The sequence below is a fragment of the Cyprinodon tularosa genome, unplaced genomic scaffold (genome assembly GCF_016077235.1).
Source record: "Cyprinodon tularosa strain WSP-4 unplaced genomic scaffold, ASM1607723v1 ctg87, whole genome shotgun sequence".
NCBI lineage: Eukaryota > Metazoa > Chordata > Actinopteri > Cyprinodontiformes > Cyprinodontidae > Cyprinodon > Cyprinodon tularosa.
The window spans coordinates 2,469,168-2,496,032 of record NW_024039640.1 but is presented as its reverse complement, the minus strand read 5'-3'; the positions used below and the strand labels follow the sequence as shown (position 1 = coordinate 2,496,032).

General features: G+C 39.6%; 1 pseudogene; it reads left to right on the top strand.

The window, feature by feature from the left end:
* The first annotated feature begins 318 nt into the window (after positions 1-318).
* On the top strand, positions 319-26,330 carry LOC119775405 (annotated as a pseudogene).
* Positions 26,331-26,865: the final 535 nt, after the last annotated feature.

Genomic DNA, 26,865 nt, shown 5'->3' with positions numbered 1-26,865 from the left:
ACTGAAAAAGCTCTGAAGTCAGGCCGCTGGGCCTGACCTAAGATTCTGTTGGCTCAATTAAATGAGTAGAAAGGAAAACAAGTACTGAAGTTATAAGTGAGGTCTGTCTCTGCCAGGCATGGGACATGTCCACACCAGTCTTTCAGAAAGTTACGCCTGTGCCCGGACTGGTTGATACAAGTGACCAATTTTAAACAAACTTATTAAAACAGACCACTGTTCAGTCGTTGAAGTCTAAAATAAAAACATCAAATATCACATGTCTTATTCCTCCATCTTGTCTTTGTATTTTGTTTTGCAGGTAGAAACCCTGACACAGCAGCTATTTTTACACATCGACTTGTTCATCCCAAGTGCTAAGCCATAATTCCTTCAATCATGTCCACCCAATCAACTCAGTCTTATCCTCAGGATGCCTACAAGGCTCTGCTCAAAGGCATCCAGGAGTTGGACCTTCAGCACTCCAGTGTTCCTTGTAACCTTGTGCTGACAGGAGATGCCTTCCCTTTAGTGATAAACAGCCATGGCCATATCCTCATGGCTGCCTCTGTGTATGGGGGAGGAAGAATTGTGGTCCTGAGCCATGAGGCCTACCTGACCCTCTGTCCTGCTCTGGTAGAAAATGCTCTGACCTGGCTGGGAGGAGAGAAGTCTACAAACCTGTCTTTGGGGGTGCAGAAAAAATGAAGGCTGTTGCTGATAACCTCAGCAGTTCCAGCTACAAAGTCAGTCTCGTTGAGGAATTTAGTAAAGATCTGGGAGTCGATGTGTACGTAACAGATGCCTATGAAGTGGGTACCAAAGCAGGAGACCTGGTCGCCTTCATGAAAGCAGGAGGAGGGATTTTGATTGGTGGGCAAGCTTTGTCGTGGGCTTCACAGAACCCCAAAGAAAACCTCATCCTTGAGTTTCCAGGGAATAAAGTAACAGCAGTGGCAGGAATCTACTTTTCTGCTCAGTCTGGAGAAGCATAAAAAATGCCCATTTACCCTGAGATCCCAACCTCCTGGAAAGCTGTACAGTAAGTGTAAACTAATTTAATTTGTTTTGTTTTTTTCTGTATCTATATATGATGCTTATGGTGAGCTTGACCGTCTTCTTGCTACACAGAAGTTGGATGGATTTCAAAGAAGACCTGGAGTTTTTGCTACAAGGAATTTCCTATTTTAGCATCCGGGGATATTATATATTTCCCTGTGCAGCTTTGGTCCATGGTCCTCTCTCCTTTTCCATCTGTGTCACTGATGATGGAGAGACGTGCCTGGCAGGATCCTACTATGGACGGGGACGGATCATTTTAGTGACACATCAGGCATTTCTGGAGAGAGAGGTGCAGTAAAGAGAACATCAAACTTGCTTTTCCCTCTATACTACATTCAGGCATTCATCCATTCACACACATATTCTCACACTAAAGCTAAGTATTCGCAGTATAATGTATACACTCACCGGCCACTTTATTAGGTACCCCATGCTAGTAACGGGTTGGACCCCCTTTTGCCTTCAGAACTGCCTCAATTCCCGTGGCATAGATTCAACAAGGTGCTGGAAGCATTCCTCAGGGAGTTTGGTCCATATTGACATGATGGCATCACACAGTTGTCGCAGATTTGTCGGCTGCACATCCATGATGCGAATCTCCCGTTCCACCACATCCCAAAGATGCTCTATTGGATTGAGATCTGGTGACTGTGGAGGCCATTTGAGTACAGTGAACTCATTGTCATGTTCAAGAAACCAGTCTGAGATGATTCCAGCTTTATGACATGGCGCATTATCCTGCTGAAAGTAGCCATCAGAAGTTGGATACATTGTGGTCATAAAGGGATGGACATGGTCAGCAACAATACTCAGGTAGGCTGTGGCGTTGCAACGATGCTCAATTGGTACCAAGGGGCCCAAAGAGTGCCAAGAAAATATTCCCCACACCATGACACCACCACCACCAGCCTGAACCGTTGATACAAGGCAGGATGGATCCATGCTTTCATGTTGTAGACGCCAAATTCTGACCCTACCATCCGAATGTCGCAGCAGAAATCAAGACTCATCAGACCAGGCAGCGTTTTTCCAATCTTCTATTGTCCAATTTCGATGAGCTTGTGCAAATTGTAGCCTCAATTTTCTGTTCTTAGCTGAAAGGAGTGGCACCCGGTGTGGTCTTCTGATGCTGTAGCCCATCTGCCTCAAAGTTCGACGTACTGTGCGTTCAGAGATGCTCTTCTGCCCACCTTGGTTGTGGTGGTTATTTGAGTCACTGTTGCCCTTCTATCAGCTCGAACCAGTCTGGCCATTCTCCTCTGACCTCTGGCATCAACAAGGCATTTCTGCCCACAGAACTGCCGCTCACTGGATGGTTTTTCTTTTTCGGACCATTCTCTGTAAACCCTAGAGATGGTTGTGCGTGAAAATCCCAGTAGATCAGCAGTTTCTGAAATACTCAGACCAGCCCTTCTGGCACCAACAATCATGCCACGTTCAAAGTCACTCAAATCACCTTTCTTCCCCATACTGATGCTCGGTTTGAGCTGCAGGAGATTGTCTTGACCATGTCTACATGCCTAAATGCACTGAGTTGCCGCCATGTGATTGGCTGCTTAGAAATTAAGTGTTAACGAGCAGTTGGACAGGTGTACCTAATAAAATGGCCGGTGAGTGTTGATACAAATTCCACTGATCAATTATCTAATCAGGCCTCAAATATCTTTGTATCTCTTCCTTAACATAACTTCTGTTTTCTAATAGAATATGGCATCATTCTGGAAGAATGCTTATGATTGGTTGGACCAAGGCAGAAAAGGAGTCGTTGGATTTGAGCCAGGCGTTAAACCTTTACCCTACTTAAGATTGACATGTAAAACTACACAGTTAAACCAGGACCTGAGCGTGTTTGTGTGCAAAGCATACACTGGAACTGAAGCCCAGATGATCCAAAACTTTGTGGTGGAAGGAGGAGGCCTGGTTATTGGTGGAGAGGCCGCGGATTGGGCATCAAAGAACACAGGACAAAACCCAATGCAATACTTCTCAGGTATTAAACCACAATTACATATTTTTAAATCCAAGCTTAGATATAAGATTTATGAATTAATAAAGGGAAAAAGATGGAAAGGTGGGTAGAGTTCCCCACATTTGTATTAAGGTAAGAGAAACATTATCTTAAAAGCAAGATGAATTGTTGCAAGGTTTGTAAATTCACAAAAAATACATCTTGCCAGAAGCCAATTGATACATAAGTCTTAAATACAGAAATATTTTTAACCAATAAAATGCAGTGATGTGTAATATCTACCACAAGTGATTGGTTGAAGCAAAACAAACATGGCTGTGCCGGTGGTATTATGTATAGACTCCACTATTCAGACTATTCAGACTGAAATAGCCTCTATTTCTTTTTTGAAAAATCAATGAGCAAAAGGATGCAATTTGTGCCTTTGTGGATAGGTGTGCAGGTTCTCCCCATTTGGCAAGAGCTTAATTTTATCAGTTAACTCTGCTAGTTATGAAACAAATTAAGAATATAATAGGTACTGTTTGCTGTGATTGGCTTAATGCTCAATATGTGAGACAGATGCCACTTTAACCAATTTCACCAATCACCTCGAATATGCACGTAATATCTTCCCATTTTTCAAAAACTTTCCAAAGCAGCCTTTCCAGATGGATACAAATTGATCTGCACATACCAATCTGCTTTTAGCCAGTTTAAGAGTAACACTACCTTATCCTATTTTTACTGAAGTAAGGGTAAAAAGTAGCCAATGAAGAAATGACTCAAGGAGAAGCAAAAGCTATTTGTTAAAAAGTCTGCTTAAGTTCTGTATATATATTTTTTGTTTGTTTTTTTGTATGTGTAAGTTCTGTTATTTTAACTACTTTATTAAAATAATTAGTTAATTTTGTGCGACATTAATTGTTTCAGGAAACAAGATCTTGAACAAAATGGGCCTGAGCTTGCTGAGAAAAACTGTGCAGAGAGGGGACTACAAAGGTCCTGATCCAAGCCAGGTCAAGGAATTTCACATCCGTGATCTACTCCATCGTTTTGCTGGTCATGTTCTAGAAGGCAGAGAACTCAACAAGGAAGACGAAGAGCACCTTGAGAAGCTGGGAAAAGATTTTGCCTCGTTCTTAAACATGAAAGCTTATGATCGCTTCTCTTACATAGAGATTCTTTCCGTTTTGACTGACATCTTAAAAAAAGGGGAGATATCACAGGTCGGTGACATGAATTTCCTTTTGTTTATGTTGTATTGATAACTTTTTGCAATGGTTATCAACTACATTTAAATATAGGATTGTCATGATTTATCTAAAGATCTGACCCACAAGCAGAAAGCCAAAAAGAGAGACCAGGGAAAGGTTTAATAGGTTTATTGTAAGTTGGTAGAGAGGAGTCCAGTGCTGCTCTGAACACTGGCGAACCAGGACCGAAAAGTGAAAGCGAAGATTCTGCGGTTAGTTCAGGCTCAGTGGGAAATTTGAGTCTTTGATCTGAAGAAGGAATACAGGCAACAGTACTCACGTTTCCAGAAAAAAAGGTGTCTTTTGTTGAATCCAGTTGGTGTGGGTTTTTCCAGTAATAGACTTGTTTGTTGGATGGCAGACAGGGTTTGACCAGGTTGAGGTGATTCCTTGACGAACGGAGGAGCTGACTGCCACTTAGATTTCCTGCGGTACTTGAACGGTTTCTTGTGGAGATGAATCCCCTCCTCAGAGAGAAGCCCAAACAATCCTTGGGGAAAAGTTGATCCAAACCACCAGTTTGAATCCTCAGCTCAGTTAGATGCTCAGAGAATCCTCCCAAGGGGGAGAAGGTCCAAAACATCCAGTTTGCAGGAGGACTTCCTGCCGAAAGGCAAAGACAAAAACAACAAGGTTAAAACTCAGGTGACAAAAACTCAGTTTGACTCAGCAAAACTCAGCTTGGGTAGAGTACCCAAAACTGGCAAACACTCTGGCCTCGAGGTAGTGGCAGTCAGCAGCTTAAGAGTCCTCCGGTAATGAGGCAACCATCCGCAGGTGTGTGAGGAAGCCAACGAGAACCAGGCGCCACCTGGTGGTGGAGGGAAAAAAAACAAAAGCACAACCCACACAAACTGGATTCCTAACAAAGATGTTATCCTTTATTTCAATTCACTGATGAAAATGAATCATGTTTTTTTAAACAACTAATAAATGCTAGCTCACAAAGTTTGAAGAGCGGGCTACTTACAGTAGTAGCCATGCAAAATTTCCCCACTTTCCTTGATGGGCCCTTGGCTGGTCCATTACAATTCCTTTTTAAACATAAATCTTTATACTGAAATATTATTTCTGTCATGATTTGTGGACATTAAGGTCTAAAGAGAAGCATAATCTCTGGGTCAGACCCTTTAATTCACTCCAGTGGCTGGAAGTTGGAAGGAAGTGGGCTGCCATTCAGCTAACGTTTGACTGGGAAGGGCCATTTTGAATGGCTGCAACTGTACACCAGATTTTAGTCATTTCAGACCATTTATAGCAGTTCCTGTGGAGGTGTGAAAAAAATCCATCTAAATATGGAAAAAGTTCTAATGGAAACAGTCAGAGAATAAGCAAAGGGATGGTAGCCTTAATTCAGGCTTTTTTTGTGTTCCCTACAAACTAAACATTAAAGCTGATCTCTTTTGGGTTTCTTTAAGCATTTAACACCCTCCACACTTTCATATTACAATCTATCCAGTTTCAGATGATGGCTTAAACAGTGTTTCACTGCTTCTTGCTTTCACTGCCTCTTTTCACCTTTGCTACATGCAAGTTTTGTACGAGGAATAGCTGTAAATTTAGATACTGTTAAAGAAAAATGATTATTTTTTAGATTTTATTACAGTTAATCTTATGGCATGTGTAAACACTCTCACTTGAACATATTTCTTAATTTTGAACAAGGCTGTGTTAATGATTTAAAACTACTAATGGGTAAGTATTTAGAGCACAGGCCATAAGATGAGTATCTCCTGGGGGTGAATAACAGTTAAGCCTGCAGGAGAGATTTCTGCTTGGTTTACAGAAGGTCAAAAGTCTTTCAGAATAAACAACCAGGGATGGTGAGGCCCCCCGCATTCCACAAGCTGTCTGTGAGAGCTTATCTTGTGTTTTATGACTTTAGGAATTCTAGATGCCAGGACAAGCTTTCCGCCTTTTCTTGTTAAAACAAAGAAGCAAATGACCCCAGATGTTTGCAGTAAATAAGGGGAAGCCCTAGCAGTGTCAGAGATGGCGTTTGGTTGGAGGACCGAGGGCCAGCCCCTTTTTGAATGGATTAGATACAAGAGGATAAAGCTTTCTAAATAGAAGAAAAAGATCAGATTTTGCTCTTGCAAACTCTCCAAAGATGTCTTGTACGTCTTTGCTTTCTTTCCTCCTATGTCAGGTAATGGAATGTATGTCTCTGTTGTTCTGCAGTTTCTGGTGTAGGTTTGTGCATTGTCTTATTTCTAAAGTGTATGCATTGTCTTATATTGGATTAAACTCTGTAATTCTGTGACGTCAACACGCAATGTTGGTTTTATTACCAAACGCAGCTCGCCGAGTGGACCTGGGGAAGGGAAGAATCAGAAGCCAATCTTTTTCCAAAGTTAACTATGTTAGAATATTTTCTTCCTTTACAATTGGGGGCTCGTGCCGGTTCTGGAATCTCGGCGGACGGCTGTTTGGTCCTAATTGATCCGTTTCGGCCCGACGCTTCGGTGTGGTAAGACAGTTTTTGATTATTTTTTTAGGACCGGGGCTGATTTGCTGTGTGCGGCCTCACAGAATTCAGAAGCTGCAGAGGTAGATAGGATCCCTCCTAAATGAGTCGGTTGTTTAAGGATTTGAATAAATACACATTACAGGGAACTGTGGCTAGTTCAAACAGAGCCTTTACGTTAACTCTGACTTAAGCTGGGTTTTTTAAAAGAAGGTTTTATTGATTGATTAATTAATTAATTGATTAATTATTAAAGATTAATTTATTCTTTTTACCCTGAGGAGCAATGCCTGGGCCTCTAGAAAAAGTATTTTGGAAATTTGTGTATTGGTTAGTTTTGGCTTGTATCAGCCGGAGATTTCGACTCATCTCCAGTGGACTTATAATTATTTGGGTTAATTGGATCGAGTTGTATCACTCATGGAAAAGGACTAATAGCAGGTTAATTGGACCGAGTTGTATCACTCGTGGGAAATAAAGGACTAATAGCAGGTTGGATCACCTTTCTTTGGCACCCTTAAGCGGGTTGCTTATAGTATAAAGGACTAAAATAAATTATTTGATTTAACACGGGTTCAATCGCTCTCCCCAGCTGAAAAAGAAAAAACCTTTTGTCACTGGGCGGATTGAGTGATCGAATAAACTAAATTGAGGCTTATTTTCGCCTCGAGCTTGACCCAGCTCTGAAGTGTAGGACTGAGAAGTTGAAATGAGAATAAAAGGGATTTGTAAAATTGAAATTGGACAATTAAAAGATGCGTCATACATTCTTTTAGCCGGCTCCTGACATTTTCTTTTCTTTTTTTCTGTCTTTTCTTGACTGAACTACAACGTTGTCTGTGTTTCTGTGTTTTGTATGTTTCTTTGTGTTTGTGGCTGTGTGTCTGTCTTCCCCCGTTATACTGTAGCCTATGTCCCACCACGCGCTGCTGTCTATTCATCTGTCTGTGTCTGAATTGTGCTGAGATTGTGCGGAAGTGATTTGTGTTTCAAGATTGTGTTCTGAAATATTGTTAAATATTTTTGCTGGATGTTGTATTACTAACTTTCTGTTAAAATGTGCTTCTGTGGGACAGCGGTGTCTCCGTTTTGGATGCAAGTTTTGTTTCACAGCAGGGGGACTGATTGACCCCCCTTATTTGCATTTTGGGAGTGCTTCAGTTCTGTGCTATTTCCAGCTCACGTTTTCAGGATTCTTGGATTTTGATGTGAATTGCTTTAGGACTGTGTTTTGTGTTGAGAAGAAGAGTACAAAATAACAGATTTACAGATGTTTTTACTTTCTCAGCGGGTGAAATGTGTTGCATCAGTTCCAGGCTAGAGCACTGGTATGATCCAATTGTTTTTTATAATACTGTAACATTGACAATCACTTAAATTTCTAGGTTTCCTGACAGGATGGAACACCCTCACTGATTGTAAGAGAACAAAAATGAGAACATATGGATGTTTTTCTGCTTAACAGTGTTTTCTACACTGTTAATGTGGGACATGTTGAAACACTAATGAATGACTTTGTTTCTTGTAGGACGATCTTCGTGTGCAGCCCATTTCGCATATTACATGACCACATGAACGGTTTTTGGGTTTTCCTACAGGGGGTCTAGGTAGCCATTTAATAACAGTGGGCTATCATGAAATACGGTTGTGTGTATAATTTGGAGTTTTTAAAAAGGTTCACTCAAAACTGAACAATAGAACTATTGGATAATAATGTCTTTTTATTATTTTTTCAACCATGGTGTTATAATATTTGTGTTTAAGACTTTTACAGGATGAATTTTGGTTTGAAATCTGGGGTAACATCCTGCATCTTTCTTACAATGTGTTGATGAGTCTGCTTGAGTGTGAATGAGAGTGAATGTGTAGGCTGATGGCCTTTGATGGGTTTTAGGATGCTCTATGTAAATATGACCTCAGTTTAGTGTGTAGCTGTGTGATATTTTTCTTATTTTAAACTATTTAGGTACACTGAAGATTTTGTTTCATAAATATGTTTTTATTACTGCTTTAAGGGACAATTTTAAGGTAATGACGATTTCATATTTTGGTGTCACAATCTGGTTGAAGCTGAATCATCTGCTTGTGCAGTGAAATTAATATGAAACGAGAATTCAGCCTTGGCTTAAAGCAGATAGATGTAGTTATTAGGAAATTGTGTTATCCACTTTGACTAAAAACACTAACAAACTAACCTACATTCTAACTAAATAAACTTGGTTTATATTTCATATGGGTGACTGATTGGACATGTTGAAATTTTAGCATAATGGGGGTAAGTTCTTCCATTTTTGTTTTTCCACCTCTAAATTGTTTTTCTTTTGGAAATAAGAAAACACAGGGGGATGTTATAAAGATAAGACATTACAGATGGAACTTTGAAATTTACATAATCTCAGTCTAGTTTGAATACTAGATGGAAGATTTGGAGAAATGGTGGAACATCTTATGATATTTTGGTTTTTCAGCAAATTATTATATAAAAGTGACATAGATTCCAAATTGTTTTCAAAATGAGAATTTTATTATATCAACAGGGGGAGAAGCAGAAGTAGACCCTAATTCCTGGTAAATTTTTGGATATGGTTAATGGTAAATTAGTTAATCAATAATTTTGATTTTTTCGATTCAACAATAGTGAATTATGGATTTCTTTAATGTAGAGTCATATGGCCTTCCTGCTTTACTACAATATGGTGTATGTGATATAGAAGCTTCTACTAAATTAGATTTGATCATCTCAAATTGAACGGTTTCAAATAACATCTATGCCATGTCTATTTACATTTAAAATTGTTGATAGATTTCTGAATCACTGCTGACTTTGATTATATACAGTTGGGTATAAATTGTTAATTTTGAGGAAAATTTTGGTTAAAACTGCTATGAAATTCAGATAAAATGTAAAGGATTTCTGAAATTTTGAAATAGGACTTTGTCTTGAAGCGTGGGACAATGATAAGGATGTTTGGTATTTAGTAGAACAATATGCAATTCATAATTATTTGACCAAGGGCAATTCCATCACAACTTTTATAAGTATCAGTACTTGGACATTCTAGAGTTTGTTCTAATTCTTTAATGAGTTTGTGAGGTTGTGATTTTAGAATTTGTAGTTGATATTTGGCACAAGCAGAGTGAATGTCATCGAGGTATTGACGTTTATTGATTTTGAACAGTAAGTGTCATTATTTTCTCAATTCTGGCACATCCGATCGTGGACTATTTTAACAAATTTCTATCTATTCTTTTTGCAGCTCAGGATTTGGGGCAGTTGGCCGTTTGTGCTATAACAACAACAAATCTAGCGCCACACGGGAGGAGGCATCACAAGATAAATTTTATTTATGATAGTGAAAGTAACAAAATGTGGCAAATATAAGTTTTGCTTTTTAATTACTTTGTATTATTTTTTCTCTGGCAGTTCTCCTTCCTTCTGACTTGATGGCAATCTTGGGGGAAGGGTCTTTTAAGCTCAGAGATCATGGGAAGATGTATTTGAAGGGATCTTCTTGATTACCGCATCAGGCCGCTGTTGTTGCTGAACAAAGACATGATGATGCTGAACTAGGCCCATCTTCTGCTGGACTGTTGTATGAAAGCCGAACGCTGTTGAGCGATTACGAAGGTCAGTGAAAGCGAACTGTTCTCCTGCTGTACATGATGATGCTGCACGTGATTGCAAAGTGCTGCTCATAGGACCTGGCAACAGATGTCTCCTTTGACTGTTGCTTTTCATGCCTGCCTGAAAACAAAAGGGACTCAAGCGTTATCTGGGGGAGTCTTCTATGGCTGGGAATCAGCAGTGAGTCGGGACCACAAAGATCACAGCTTTTTGTCCAAACCCGGACGGGGGTTTCAGTAGATGACTGGTCTGCTGGTTTCTATGTCCTGTTCTGTCGACCACGAAAGGCTGACCAAAGTTCATCAAAGCGGGACTGTATCCAGATGTTTCTGCACTGCTGGAATGACTGCTATTCTGGACACCTTCTGATTCAGCAGATAAAGAATTGGGGCATGGCAAGTCGCTCAGCGGTGGTCCTGTTGTGTGTTCTCATGTTTGATCCTGGATTCTCACCTCGGATCATGTGACCTGGGCGCCAAAGCCCACTCCTGGGGTTCCCTTCAGTCTGCAGGTTGGAGACGAAATGGGTGCCAACACAACTTGGTAGTGGTGAATAAGTTCTTTTCTTTAAATTTTTGTAGTGTGTGATGCCATTGTTCTCTTCTTATTTTAGATATAGCACTGAGGCGCCCTGTTTTCTTCACGTCCTGCAGCCCTGCAGTGTAATTCTAGGTGTTGAGGACAACCCCATCTCCTGGGGTCAGAGGTTTTACGATGCAGTTAGGGGTTGGTGTGCACCAACTGTTACGACACTGCATTCCTCCATGATTCACTCTGTTTGTCTCACAAAATGCTGGTGTGTCTTTTTCCCTTCCTGCCTGAAAAGAATGGGCAGGGACTAACTATTGCAATTACATTTTTTTTAACTATAGCTGAATTGCATTGTGTGTTACGCTTCATCTACTAAGGAAGATGATCTAAATTTTATTTACATAGTACAGAGGCTACCATTCAGTAAAAATAAATTTTAAATTTAAATGGAATTTGAAATTAAGGTGTTAAAGTGGATTGGGTGTCTATAGACTGACTTACTGAGCAAATGACACCAAGTTCTGTGTTGATTTCATAAATTTAATCAAACATTAAATTCTTTGATTGAGGTGTGCAGATTGTAACAGTAACGGGGACACCATGTTTGAATTGCATCCAACTGTGTTACATGAGGCTAAAGTTAGTGGTGATAGCGGATTTCATCTCAATGAGTTGTATAGGATTTTTATTGTATTCTATGACAGAACATTTGTTCTGTTATAGAAACAGGGGGACATGAATGGAATTGATCTGATAGGCAAATTTTTAGTTTGGATCTCTGCATTTACTTTTCGGAAAAAGAGGTTATTGAAGTTAAATCAAAATACGTTAAATGTTTTACGGTGTATTACCAGCATTAAACATGAGCTAACTATTTGGATATGAAATAAGTAAAATGTATAAATTGAATATACTAAACAAAATATTGACTATCAAATAATTTACATAAAATAGTGTTCTTAAACTAAGGAAGGTGATCATTGGATTGTTGTATCTCTATTCATATGTTTTAAAATAAGTTGTTTAACTAAGACATCCAGGAAGGTCTAAACTAAAGATTTACATCATTTAATAAATTTAGCTGTATTGAATCTCTCTCCAAAACTGATAAGGATTGATAAAATACAACTCCAAAGTAGCAGATTTATAATACAAAAGGAAGACAGTGAAGCTGTCATAAAGTGTAGGATCAATCATTAACCAATCAACAGGGTTCTCTCCATATGAGCTCCAGACAGGACGGATGTTTCCAGGACCTGCTACCCGCATTCCAGGATGGAAAGGTAAGCTTGCACATTTATTCATAAAGATTTCTTCAATGAGTTACAGGTCCGGCAGCAGAATTTACCTCAAATACCAGACGTCACAGGAACGTCCAGGTTCGGGATCAGTTCGGGGAATCGACTGGGTGCGCCTGATGGTCATCAAAAGAAAGTGGGTCTGAACCTCGCTGTCGCCAGACCATACCGAGTCGTGGAAGAGTTCCATTCATGGTCCGTCTACAAAGAGAGAAGGAGACACGTGTTCCTTTGGAGTCAGTGCACATCAGTGAGGAGGCCACGGCGCACGCTGCAGGGCATACAGGAGAATCCTACAGTTCAACCTGCGTCGAGTGAGTGTCTGAGGCCATACAGCGCGGGAGGGAGGATTGCATTTCCGGGCAGAAGTTCTGCCAAAAACCCACTTCATTTTTCCTGAATTCAAGGCTTAAAAGGCCGACAGGCCCAATAAATCCTGTTCGGTGTCCTTCCATTGAGAAAAGGAGATTGCACCCTCTCCTTCCACCAACTCATGTTACATTTTCCATACTACATCCCAATTTTCAATATGAGCAACGGACCCATACCCCCTAGTATACGGCCTCGCCCTCCTCACCCACTCACCACTTCGGAGCTTCCCCACCCCCGCGGGGAACACGTGAAGGATCCAGTACAGATCATCATCTTAAAAATAACTCGCTCTCTTCTCTCTTTTTGTGGTGTGTGTGAGCGTGGTGGTCGAGTTTTGGAAAAACTCTTCGCTCTGTGATAGAGATAGATAAATCTGCTCTCCTCCGCAGACTCCCTTCACTCCTCTCCCCCGCGCGCGCGTATGTTGGGTTGTGTGTGTCGTGTGTGTGTGTGTGTGTGAGAATTCAGAGTAGCGCACTGCGATTTGAAGAGGAGATATCGAAGGAGATAGATGACGAACTCTAACTTCTTATTGTTGAATTGTGAAAAAAAGAAAAAAACAGGTCTTTTGTAATTTTTATGTGTATATGATGTATTTTTCTATGTTGTTATTGTTTTGTATTGACAAATTTGTAAATTTTTGTGGCGAGTATTGTGTGTGTGTTGAGTTGCTGAGCATTTTTTGGTTAATTTCGAGATATCTTGCTTTGGTTTTCTAATTTTATACTTGGGCAAAATTATTTCCTTATTGAGTGTTTTCTTCTATGACATAACTGAGTTTTTATGATTTTTCTTTGTTTGGGGGAATTTTTAATAGTCCCGCCCAACCTCCCCACTATGCTCACGCGACGCGCTCGCGCGTTTATGGGTTTCACTGTGTGAAAAGTAATTTTGGGCGCGCGTCTCTCACGCAGAGGAGGTGGATGTGAGAGAGATTATGTTTGAGTTGGGAACCGATAGGAAGACTCCATTTGATTCTCGCGGCGCTCGTCGCGCTCGCGTGGGTTCAGCCGCGCAGATGTCACTCTCGCGCACAGCGGCACTGCGCGCGCACCTAGGAGGGTGCGGTGGTGTTTGCGCTATGTGTGGATGTGTGTGTGTGTAGTGGTAAGGAGAGGGGAGAGCGCGCGCATAGGGGTTTAGCGGGGGTGTTTTAGTTTTTTTAGTATACTTAAATAGTTTTTTGGTTCCTCTATTAGAAGTGCTTAATCATTTTATTTGTGAGGTCTGTATGTCTCAGGACCTCAAAACGGGGACTGTTAAAGAAAATTATTATTTTTTTAGATTTTATTACAGTTAATCTTATGGCATGTGTACACACTCTCACTTGAACATATTTCTTAATTTTGAACAAGGCTGTGTTAAGATTTAAAAACTACTAATGGGTAAGTATTTAGAGCAAAAGGCCATAAGATGAGTATATCCTGGGGGTGAATAACATTAAGCCTGCAAGGAGAGATTTCTGCTTTCGGTTTACAGAAGGTCAAAAAGTCTTCCAGATATAAACAACCAGGGATGGTGAGGCCCCCCGCATTCCACAAGCTGTTGTGAGAGCGTATCTTGTGTTTTATGACTTCTAGGAATTCTAGTGGCCAGGACCAAGCTTTCCGCCTTTTCTTGTTAAAACAAAGAAGCAAATGACCCCAGATGTTTGCAGTAAATAAGGGGAAGCCCTAGCAGTGTCAGAGATGGCGTTTGGTTGGAGGACCGAGGGCCAGCCCCTTTTTGAATGGATTAGATACAAGAGGATAAAGCTTTCTAAATAGAAGAAAAAGATCAGATTTTGCTCTTGCAAACTCTCCAAAGATGTCTTGTACGTCTTTGCTTTCTTTCCTCCTATGTCAGGTAATGGAATGTATGTCTCTGTTGTTCTGCAGTTTCTGGTGTAGGTTTGTGCATTGTCTTATTTCTAAAGTGTATGCATTGTCTTATATTGGATTAAACTCTGTAATTCTGTGACGTCAACACGCAATGTTGGTTTTATTACCAAACGCAGCTCGCCGAGTGGACCTGGGGAAGGGAAGAATCAGAAGCCAATCTTTTTCCAAAGTTAACTATGTTAGAATATTTTCTTCCTTTACAATACGCATTGCAAGTAACTGTCCAATGGAGCTGCATGCCAATACAGGAGTGAAGGGTGCTGTTTAAAATCTTAAACTGTCTCATGTGTGACTGATCTGCATGCATGTGGTCTATATATTTCAAGGTGAGTCATAAGAAACCTGTGACAAGTCCCAAACAACACATGATCATCAGCATGGCAACAGACGTGTACGAAGCTTCCCTGAACCAGGAGGACCTTCTGCCTTACATCATCAAAGATAACCCACCACTACCTGTGGTGAAGAATCAACGGATCAAGATCACTGCCCAAACAGGTCAGATCGAACTGTACTGTACTTTTTGAACAAAAATAGAATTCAACTTTATCATCATTACTACAAAGCAATGAAATTCACTATCTACATTTAACACATCTCCTTGGGGAATCTTTGTGCGGCACCCAGGGAGCAGTGTTGGGTTAAGGGTCTTGCTCAGGGAGCCAGAGTGGCAGTCGGTGGGAATGAGTGGGGCTTGAACTCAGAACCACTGGGACCCAAGTTCAATGCTCCAACCACTAGGCCACCACTCCCCCCTGGAAAAAGCAGATTTATCTTTTACTAGATAATTTTATAAAATATCAAACATTAACAAGGAAAACAAACTGTTCATTGTTTTTTTAAGTATTATCCTTACACTCACTTTTCTGTTTGTATGACAGCACACAGTGGATGGATCAGTACAGGCCTCTACCTCTCTCCTGGCATGAAGACAGATATCGTTTTACCACCGAAGTTGGTGAACACTAACTGGAGGGTAGTGTGCATAAACTCAAACAATTACTGTTCCCTAAATATTCTGCTATATCACATAGAATTCTGATTTAATTCTAACATTAAAGCAACAATTTTCCACTTTTATTCAAAGATCCAGATAGGCTGCCACAGTGATCACCTGAAGAAAAAGGTCTTACTGAGAGCACCGAATGTTATCAAGAGGTTCCCTGTTACATCAGAAAGGATGAAGGTGTGGAACCTGTGGGGAGGACTCATCTACCTTATGGCTCCATGTAATATAAAGTTGGAGGAGGAGCAGGAAATCGTGGTAGAGGAGGCTGTGGCTGCTCCTTATTACAAGTCTGGTAAGTGAGTCACCATCTGTACACACTGCATGAAAATTGGGATTTTCGTCAATATGCGGCACTGTAGATTGTCGTGGAACTTCAGGTTAGCGGCAGTTTACGACAATTTGCAGGCTTCGCCGAAAACTCCCGTAAATTGTCAGAAATTGACGTGGACTCTCTTAGGCAGTGTTCCCCCCATGCCTCCCCCCCATGGAATTCTAGGGGAGGCTTTAACATGTAAATGAACATGCTGTGAGCTATACAAATGCAAATCAGGGTTGCAGGGGGGGTTTTACACCAAGTGACATTTTTCTGAAAGGTAAGAATACAAAGAGATCAGGCTCAGTATAGCCTCTTACATTTTAGCTTGAATTGATTTATTTAATTAAAGTATAGAGACCAAAACAGATCTTTAGCTCACAGAGCAATACATTTAGAGCAGTAATTATATAAAAAAAAAATTGCATTTAAGATAAAAAATAAAATGTTGTCTGTCAATATGCTCAATTCACAATTACTTAAGTGGAAAAGTTTCAAGAAATGAGTCTGAGATTATTCACTTTATAACATGGCGCATTATCCTGTTGGATGGAGGCAGAGTGTGCTAGCAGATGAGGAAGTGGAACTCTGGAAGTCCGCCTTCCTCGGCGGCGTCTCTGGATGGATTGTACGGTCGCCGCCATTTCGTAGGCCGGATCTCTCTGAACTCTGTGTTAAGCTGCAGTCCCGGTTAGAAGCGATGCCGAAGTACAGGGCCACGCACAGTAGGCGTCTGCACATCGGACCTGCCTCGGAGGGAATGCTGCCAGTTACCTCCAACCCCGAGGAAGCAAACGGACCGTTCACAGACTTTTAATTTTTAGAAACGCATGTGTTTGGATACGCGTTGTATATAGTTGTGTGTGTGTGTTTCAATAAAGCTCTTTCTTTGCATAAACAGCTTCCTGGCAAATGTTCATTTCCTGTATAAATTCATTCATGTCCTTGATGGTAGCATAATAATTGTGTAGTAGTGTAGGATAACATAAATACACATCATATGAATGAATAAATATATGAATGAATATATATATATATATGAATAAATATATATATGTAAATTTATATGTAAATATATATATATGCCAACCAATCACAAGCGACTTTACTTGTTTAAAAAGAAGTGGTTCCGTCCAATACTCAGTAAGAAAATTAAAGCCTGGCGTGGCCACGTGTGGTTTTGCTGCCAATCACGAGCGATTTCATTTGTTTGAGAATAGTGGTTTCAGCCAATACTGAGTAGGTTATTCAAGCCAGACCTGGCCAGACGCGCGGGTTTGCTGCATTCATATGCTAATTAGGGCCATTAGTACAGCTGATCGCTCTCCACATACGTCATGGTACGTTTCCGACAATTTGTGGCACGACAAACGCGGACAAGCACGGGTTGCAAATTGTCGGAAACTGACGAAAATCAGGCAGATCTGCGGGAGTTTACGGGGTTTACGGGGACGAAAATCTCACTTTTCATGCAGTGACATGCGCAATAATGGTATTTTTTGGTGATTTTATAAATGTGATGTGGATAAAGCCTTCTGAAATTTGTTGTATAGCACATTTTCAGACCACTGGTTCAGTTAAAAAAAATTCTGTCTCCTCACTTAGTTATTATTTTATTCTAATTGCAACTGATCCTGTTTGTTTGGTTGTTTTGTTTTTATCAAAGAAGATTTTCTAATCTACCAGTGTACTGTAGTTCTTAATTAGTTCTTAAACTAACAGTTCAGTAAATCTCAGTTTCCACCAGGTATTCTGCAGAGGATATCCTCTTTACTCTGCTCTATAAAACAAACCAAATCTTGTTTACCAACACATTTGAAAATGTCTGACTTGTATTAAAGATATAAAGCCAGATTTTGAAAACATTGTAGCCTTGGATTACAACAGATGCAAATGACAGCAATTTTTTAAATTTGAATCTTTGTTTGCAGTTTCCAATGCTTTATTAAAAAATCCCTGTGAATCAACTCAATTAACACAACTGACACTAGTTTTATTAGCTACTTATAACAATAACAGCAATGGTGAAAAACATGAGGGCTGCTCAGTGGAGCTGTCAATAGCACTGCTCCTTGCAGCAAGGAGGTTCTGGGTTCAATTACCAGCCTGGACTCTTTCTGCTTAGAGTTTGCATGTTCTCCCAGAGCATGCGTGGGTTCTCTCTGGGTACTCCGGCTTCCTCCCACAGTCCAAAACCTTGACTGTTAGGTTGATTGGCTTCTCCTTAGGTATGAGTGTGGGAATGGTTGTTAGTTGCCTGTTTTTTTTGCAAAACCAAACAAGAAATGTAACTGCATTTGCCGCTAATGTAGCACCTGCATACAGCTGATGCTTTTCAAATACCATTTTTATATTGTGAGAAAAAGAAATAATCCTTTTTTGATTGTTAGAAATAAGAAAACTGATTTAGGAGAGAGTTTCTTAAAGGTGACGGTCTTTGCTTTTCATGCTTGACACAAGGGCTTTTTAGTAGAAACTATGACAAATATATCCAATGTGACTATTGTTCTAAAATATACCCTAGTATGCTCAAGTATGTTAAAATAGTGGATGCATCAGTAGATTTCATGATTTGCCTTTTATAGCTTGTAGTTCTCAGCCACTGACATAGGAGGGTTTGTTGACCTGTGTCAGGATTTGATGTTGGATTGAGGACCCAAAAGCAGAGGCAAGTTGGCAGAGGAGAATTTTGGTGGGTTTAATGAGGTTTACAGGTACGGAGGCAGTAATCAAAGATCCAACAAAAATAACAACGAACCTGAACCAAGGAGACATCAGGGGAAACCAAACTCTAGGAGCCAGGCAGAGACGAGGTAAGCAGACAGACGTTAGACGAGGATCTAGCAAACAGGAACTGAAGAGGGAGGGCTTTTAAAGGGGACAGAGACAAAGAGAGGGCTAACGAGAGGATTGGAAACAGGTGAGGACAGAGCAGAAAACAGAGCAAGGGAAAGAGGACACAAGAGGGCAGCAGAGGACAACAAATGGAAAACCTGGAATACAGGAACTAACAAGAAAATAATAATTAAACACTAAAACAAGAAGCAAAGTAAAGCTGAATACTCTAAATAAACATAACAAAACCAAGACTGTGACAACCTGTCGACTAAGGCAAATAAGGGAGGTGTGGCCGAGTGGTTAGGGCATTGCGCTTGGAATCCAAAGGTCCTGACTTCAAGCCCTATTCCCACAGACTGACACCCTGGGTCCCTGAGCAACTCCTTTAACCCACACTGCTCCCTGGGCGCCGCACAATAGCAGCCCACTGCTCTCCAAGGGGATGGGTTAAATATTGAGTTCATTTTGTTGCTCTGTACTTGTGACAGTGTCATGACAATAAGAAAGTTGAAAAAAAAAACAATAAGATGCAAGCCTTGTTGATGTTTTTGTTGATAATCTCAGGGTATAAAGATTCTCTTGCATCTTTTATTCATAAATAATATGTGTGAAATTTCTCTTTATAGATTTCATAGTTTTGAGTATTTCTTCGTGGAGATTTCATCTTTCACATTAACTGGAGCCCTGAAATCAATGTCTGCTGCTTTAGAATGGAAATTATCATCTAGCACATCTACTGAGTTAAAGGGTAAAGTGGAAGCAGAAGGATAGGCCTGGCCAAAGTTATTAATTGTGCTGTACATGATAACACCCTTTTTTTAACATTTCTTCTCAGATCTGTTGAAAGATGGTTTCAAAGTAAACAGAAAAATGGTCTGATAGGGCAACATCTATTACAGGAACATTAGAAATCAGCAAAACAACTTTTTCATCATTAAAGCTTATTTGGGAAAATTTGGATTCGCACTAGAGACAATTTCTTCCTTCAAGATCAAATAAAGAAGAACTAAAAATATGAAATGGATCATAAGAGTAGATAACTTTTTAGAGCGACAGTTATGTCTTGACAGATGCATTTTTGATGTGTAATTGTTGTTTTGTTTTACTTGTATTGATTCTATTTGCTTATTTATCACAAATTTATCTTTGCTTTACCTTAGGGGTAACAACGGCTGCTGATTCTGATTGATCCTCTGTGCGCCAAGCACCTGCACCGTGGGCAGAGATCGAGTTCGACAACGTCATCTTCACCATACCGTCAGGGAGGATTCGTCAGCTAGAGATCCCTCTGGAAGCCGAAAAGCTCTGGAATGACATCATGAAAGCTGTTGCCGATCTGGCTGTCATTCCACAAAAATTCACCCCCAAAGAGCGCTTTGTGGTTGATGTGCAGATTTCTATTGGTACGGAAAAGCAATATGAGTTAGCTAATAACATAATAATAAAAAAATTCAAATCCATAGGGCAGAGGTCACGGATTAGTGGATCCAACCTGATTTAAAATTTTTGTAAATTACTGCATGTTGTCCAACGACAGTGTCTAACTTTACTTGCGCCGCTTCTCCTGTTTGTATGCTAAAGCCATCTGGAGCATCCGCCTCCAGGCTGCACGTGATAGAAATTAGCCAATGAGCTGTCAGTCTTGGCTGCTGCTGCTATTTTTAGACACAGCAGGTAAACTGGTGGCAAGCCGGGCGATGGGAAAGAAGGAGAAGATGAGAAAAAGAGAGCAGAGAAAGTGTGGACTGCTGGAAGAACTGCGGTGAATAAGTGAAAGAAAAGCGAAATGGCGTGCTCAAAGATGACCCTGCACATTTAGAGGATGTTTGGCTCAACCTGCTGCTGTGAAGCAGGAATCTCCACCATGAACAGAATAAAAAATAAATATCGATCCAGGCTCACGAATGAGCACTTTGATATGTGCTTGAGAATGGCTTTGTCTCCATTCAAACGCAGGTTTAAAGTCTTGCAGGTCAGCTTAAAGCCAACTTCTCTTATTAAGCTAGAAAAAAGAAAGAAAAAAAAACTGTCAGTGGTGTTTTATAAAAGAAAAGTGAACCAGGAAATTGTCTATATACCAAACTGAAAGATTGTTGTTCTTTATTTCAAAAACAATTTAGATTTTAAAATGGAAAAACTTTCTATTTCTTATATTTTTCATTTAAAAAAAATCAATGTATAACATGGATGCATAAACAATTGCATTTTATTTCAGTGTTAAATTCTAAAATGTCTCAGACCCTTTACAGGTTGATGATTTTCTTTATTCTGACCCCGCTGTTTTTTAATTGGTTACAGTGGGTCCTGGTTGGAAATGGACACTTCACTCACGCTCTCCGTGTGTCACGAATTGCGTGAAAAACATGTGACTACTATAGCCACTAGGTGGGAGTCTGAGTCCATTTCGGCATCCCATGATGCTATGTTTTCAGAGCTGATAGCGTAGTGGGTAGTGTATGGTCTGCAGTGCAAAAGGTTGAGGGTTCTGTCCCAGCTTTGGCTGAGTTTATTATTGTTGCCTTAAATGTTTTTCTATTTTTTTTTTATCATTTGATGGCCTATGATATCAAAAATTGTACAATAACATATTTAACTTATTTATATATTTTACGGATACTAGCCTATTATGCTGTTTGACACGTAACATTTTTATTTTATGGCGTCTTTCTTTTATTTATGAGCTATCTCTATAGTTATGCTGCTATAGGCTTAGACTTTTGGAGGACATAGGGACCCCCATTTCATCATTCTGCTTCTTCTCTGTTCTCCTATTCTGCAGAATCTGTTAGTTCAATCTCTAACCTTCTGCTCTCTCTGCTTTTCCTCAGAGTAGCTTTGCCTCGTCTGTTCCTGTTTGGCTGTGACGTCATCCTGGAAAGAAACATCAGCTGTGCTGCTTCTATCAACACCCTTGTTTATAGATGTTGGAGATCGGCCGGTTTTCCAGTGTGGTCCTGTTTCTCTGACCGTGACTGAGTGGATGTGCTCTCTTCGTCCTCTGGCATGGGAGCTGCCTTGGAGCTCGTCTGCCTGGCTGTGTGTTTCCTGGACGGGGCCGCCTTTTACAGCTGCTTTTTGTATCTCTGCTTCTGTCTCCTTGAACCCCAGTCGGCCTCGGCAGATGGCCGCTCACACTGAGCCTGGTTCTGATGGAGGTTTCTTCCTGTTAAAAGGGAGTTTTTCCTCTCCACTGTCGCTACAAGCATGCTTAGTGTGGGGGATTGTATTTGAGTCAATGAGTCAATGCAATCAACTGGTTTTCCTTAGATAGAAAACTTTGTATCAATTTGACTGTATGATCTGGTTGAACTGTAAAGTGCCTTGAGATGACATGTGTTGTGAATTTGGCGCTATATAAATAAACTGAATTGAATTGAATTGAATTTAGCTCAGCTGATGTGCGCTCCACCTTTCCAAGGAATTACATTAGACCATAGGGATTATCATTCTACAGCCTCAATATCTTACTCTGATAATAATAGGCGTATTGTTATACTATTTTTGTTATTTTTATTATTATTATCATTATTATTATTATCTAGCTGGTAAAATTTTCAGTTTGATCTGGAAATGGACGCTATGATGCCTGATACAACAAGCATGAAAGGCAATGATGTTTTAGTTTACTCCGCTTTGTTTGACCCAACCCCCAAGCTTTGCTTTGTGTAAGCAGACAGTAGTCTGTTTAAATAAAAAAAAGACATTATGAAAAAAAACTAAATCTATTTGATGTATTTGTATATTTAAGATGGATGACACGGCAGATGTAGTTAAGTTGGGGAAATTCTTGTAATCAAGGGAAAGAAAAGTACCTAAAAATGAAGAAATCTAAACAGATTTCCTAATAAAATATTAATATCTAATTTTTAAGAACTTATAGTAAACTTACACTAAAATAAATACAAATTCTTAGTTTTACATTCGAGGCTAACAAAGAGATTTACCTCGTATCTGTGCTACATAAAGGATCATCCCTGAGTCTTTATCTATACCCTCCAATTAGCCATCTCTTATAACTCAAAAAACATTAAATTAAGAAAATGAATTTGGGAGTAGAATAATCATAATAAACAGCAACCCCATTGCTGTTAGTAAAGCAGGATTTGAAGAAAGGGAAAGCTTTAAATCCGTTTTATATTACTGACATTTACACAAGAGCTGACTGGTGCTTCCTCTTTCCAGGTTTTTTGCATTCAGGCTATCCCATCATGATGATGCCTTCAGCTGGAGCTCAATTGTTCAAGCCAGGTGGTGCCCGGACCAAAGGTCTGTGGGGAGAAATTCATGAACTGGGACACAACCAACAGAGACACATCAGAGGCCACATGTAACTTGTGGTCCGTCTACGTACACGAGGAGGTGCTGGGACTCGGCAGAGCAGAGGTTACTTTTTTTTTATTACAAACCTGTCCACAAACGCTTTGTTCTCTAAAGTCCCATTAACACATAAGCTCTGTCTCCTAATGTTATTACAAGGTGGCTGTTTAAATAGGCATACAGAGTGTGTTATACTTTGCTTAAATTCCAAAATAAATACCTTTCTTGACTTAAAAACATAATTCCAGAACTAGCCTCTCCATAAGAATTTTTTGTAAAGTTATACTGCACTTAGTATTGATATTAAAGTTACACAAAAATCTTCTCCTATTTGACTCCATTTTGCCATCGCAGCATTGGGAAAGTATCCACACCTCCCACTGCCAGCCCTAACGTTTCATAAGTAAAGTTCATAAGGCTACATGTAGAGTCAGAAAAATATGGAGTCTGAATTTCCCTCCCACTCTGCCTCAGGGAGCTGCTCCATCACCTTAATGTAGAAACAATACAATGACTCTCACCTGAGGAACACACGTCAAGCTTCAGGTACAGCTTAACTTAAATTGACCTCACCTGCAGACAGCTTGTTTTCCCTGCAATATGTCATTATTAGATACACTTATCTAGAAAGTAAAAAATATCTTAAATCAAGTGTATTATCCCTTAATTTTAGTGGGTTAATGGGATGATTTGCCAATAGGATGAGTATTTTTACTCTTGAAATAAAATAATTAGATTTTATGCACTTGTAAAAAGACAATGGGCTTCGAAGCATCCCATGCAGGTCCAGCAGATTCCATAACAGTTTCTTCCCCACTGCCATTAGACTGCTGAATGTTACATAAAATGGGTTGTTGGGTTCAAAAATGTAGGTTTGTAAAAGAAGAACTGAAATACACAGTAAGGGATTTTCAAACAGCTTCCTGCAGGAGGAGAGACAGTTGCACCGAAGACTCAAACACTCTATCTCTTCCGGACCTCCTCTGCAGAGCGCTTTCTTAACAGAACATGACACATGGTTACAAAACAGTATTGTTCTGAGAGAACAATTGATCAGTTCATAAAGACAGGATGCTCCACCAGAATCACAAGACAGAGTGGAGCATCCCCTTGCTGAAATGTTTCATAGGCACACACAGACATTAATTTTATTATCATCATTGAATAAACCTAACATGGGTTATTGTATATTATTTTATTATATTTACTATATTTTATCATTATATATATATATATATATAAAAATCCTGAAAATGTTATAATTTTTCGAGGCTGCACTTTTAAAAGAATGAAATTGTCCAGAGAGCTGTTCTAAACAAAATTTCTTTTAGTTTTACACTTGTGTAAACAAACGGCCAAATAAATCTGTCTAAGTCTAAGAAAAGGGAACTTTTAAACATATTTTTAATGTTTTCATATTTTTTATGTCCTAAAATTGAGAGATTTGGTGGACAGATATATTCAAAGGAATATGATTTTTACTTGCATAGAGACGCGTTTTAGTCGATGTGCCAGTCAATGTCCGATTAATATATTCTCTGCTCAGTGGATAGCATTTCCCGCTTTTGCTATGAACAGCATTCTATAAAATGCATTCTATAAAATGTTATAATTTTTCGAGGCTGCACTTTTAAAAGAATGAAATTGTCCAGAGAGCTGTTCTAAACAAAATTTCTTTTAGTTTTACACTTGTGTAAACAAACGACCAAATAAATCTGTCTAAGTCTAAGAAAAGGGAACTTTTAAACATATTTTTAATGTTTTCATATTTTTTATGTCCTAAAATTGAGAGATTTGGTGGACAGATATATTCAAAGGAATATGATTTTTACTTGCATAGAGACGCGTTTTAGTCGATGTGCCAGTCAATGTCCGATTAATATATTCTCTGCTCAGTGGATAGCATTTCCCGCTTTTGCTATGAACAGCATTCTATAGAATTTCTAATAGATTATTAAGAATATGTTTAAAAGTAAAATTTTTCATTCATATTTCAATCCATTTTCTCATTCGTGTGCAAGAGTTTAAGGCTATGCACCCTCCTGCAACAGGGGAGGTAATTCTCTGCAAGCACGCGTTTCTCGGCATAACACGGTGGTGAGTTTGATGTGGCGGAGAAATTGCAAATCTGTTGAAAGTAAGTTTGTATGAGCTATGCAAACAGCAACTTTTAAAGCGTGCACAAGGAAAAACGGGCTCATGCACGCTCTCATACACGTTTAATAGACGTTCTTTCTCGGGAGAAGGTACAAGGTTGTGCATGTGCATTTTTTTTTAAGTGCAGAGGGCAGTCTTTTGAAAAATTAATGAAAATCCTCCACTATACCTTTAAGGATTATCTAATAGGATTATCTTAAGAGCCATTTCAATAACTGGGGAGTTTTTTCCAAAGAAAAAGAAAGATTGTGCAAAAATGACCACGATTATCTTGCAGTGTGATGAAGGCTTTACTTTTACTGACCGACTTTCAGATTGCAATTAAATAATTTTAGAGAAAAGCCCAACAGTCATCTTGAGAAAACTATTAGGATTTCATGGTAAAGTCAAAGGGAACTCTTCACAATATGATGAAGTAATTGTTGAAATTCTCTTGTCTGAAACTCTCTTCAAAGAGGATTTACATTTTACAACAAACAGGAATCCAGTAATTGTCATGTAATGTTTACCTTATTTACAGTGGGAACTTTTGTTGTCTTCATCTAAGATTAAATGCATGTCTTTACTCCAGGTTTGTAGGTCCCTGAAACCACAAAAACGGAAGGACCGCATAGAGAAGTACATTGAAGAAGGCAGGAACCTCAGCAGCTGGTCGGTGTGGGTGGCACTGGAAACATACCTTCAGGTTAGATAAAAAATGAATCCATTATGATTAATAGTAATAGAATTAAAGCATAAAACTGGGGCTGCATGTTACTAATCCAGTTGGTAAATTAGTATTGTTACTAAAAAATGAACAATATGGCTGTCGTATTGGGGGTATCAGTCTTGTCTTTGCTTCACCACCAATGGTTAGGGTCACTTGTTAATTAGATAATTAACAGAATCACATAAATTACCAAAGAAAATCACTTGCTTTTTTTTCTCACTACTTTTTTATCCTAGGTGATCGATTTACTAACAAATAAAAAGCAGCACAGCAACAATGCTTCAGCTTTATGATCAAATCTACATGATCTTTTCTTCTTTGTAGCTTCAGGAAAAGTTTGGCTGGGCTGTCTTGAGTGTTTGCTCAGTACCATGACATGACCAACGTTCCCAGAGACAAGGAAGGAAAGATGAACCTCTACGCCGAGACTTTCTCCAAAGCGGCAGATCAAACCAGCCACTGAGGAGAAACTGTCCAACCTGCCTGCCTGGACCGATCACCCCCAGGCCCAGTATGCCTAGGACTAGCCTGTAGATCAGGCTCAGACCTTTATGACCTGGATTAGTTGTTGATAGAAGTACAGGTGCTGGTCATAAAATTAGAATATCATGAAAAAGTAGATTGATTTCAGTAATTCCATTTAAAAAGTGAAACTTGTATATTATATTCATACATTACATACAAACTCATATATTTCAGATGTTTATTTTGTTTAATTTTGATGATTACAAATGACAACAAATGAAAATCTCAAATTCATCATATCAGAAAATTAGAATATTGTGAAAAGGTTCAAAATTGATGGCCCCTGGTGCCACACTCTAATCAGCTAATTAACTCAAACCACCTGCAAAAGCCTTTAAATGGTCTTTCAGTCTAGTTCTATAGGCTACACAATCATGGGGAAGACTGCTGACTTGACAGTTGTCCAAAAGACGACCATCGACACCTTGCACAAGGAGGGCAAGACACAAAAGGTCATCGCTAAAGAGGCTGGCTGTTCACAGAGCTCAGTGTCCAAGCACATTAATAGAGAGGCGAAGGGAAGGAAAAGATGTGGTCGAAAAAAGTGTACAAGCAAGAGAGATAACCGCACCCTGGAGA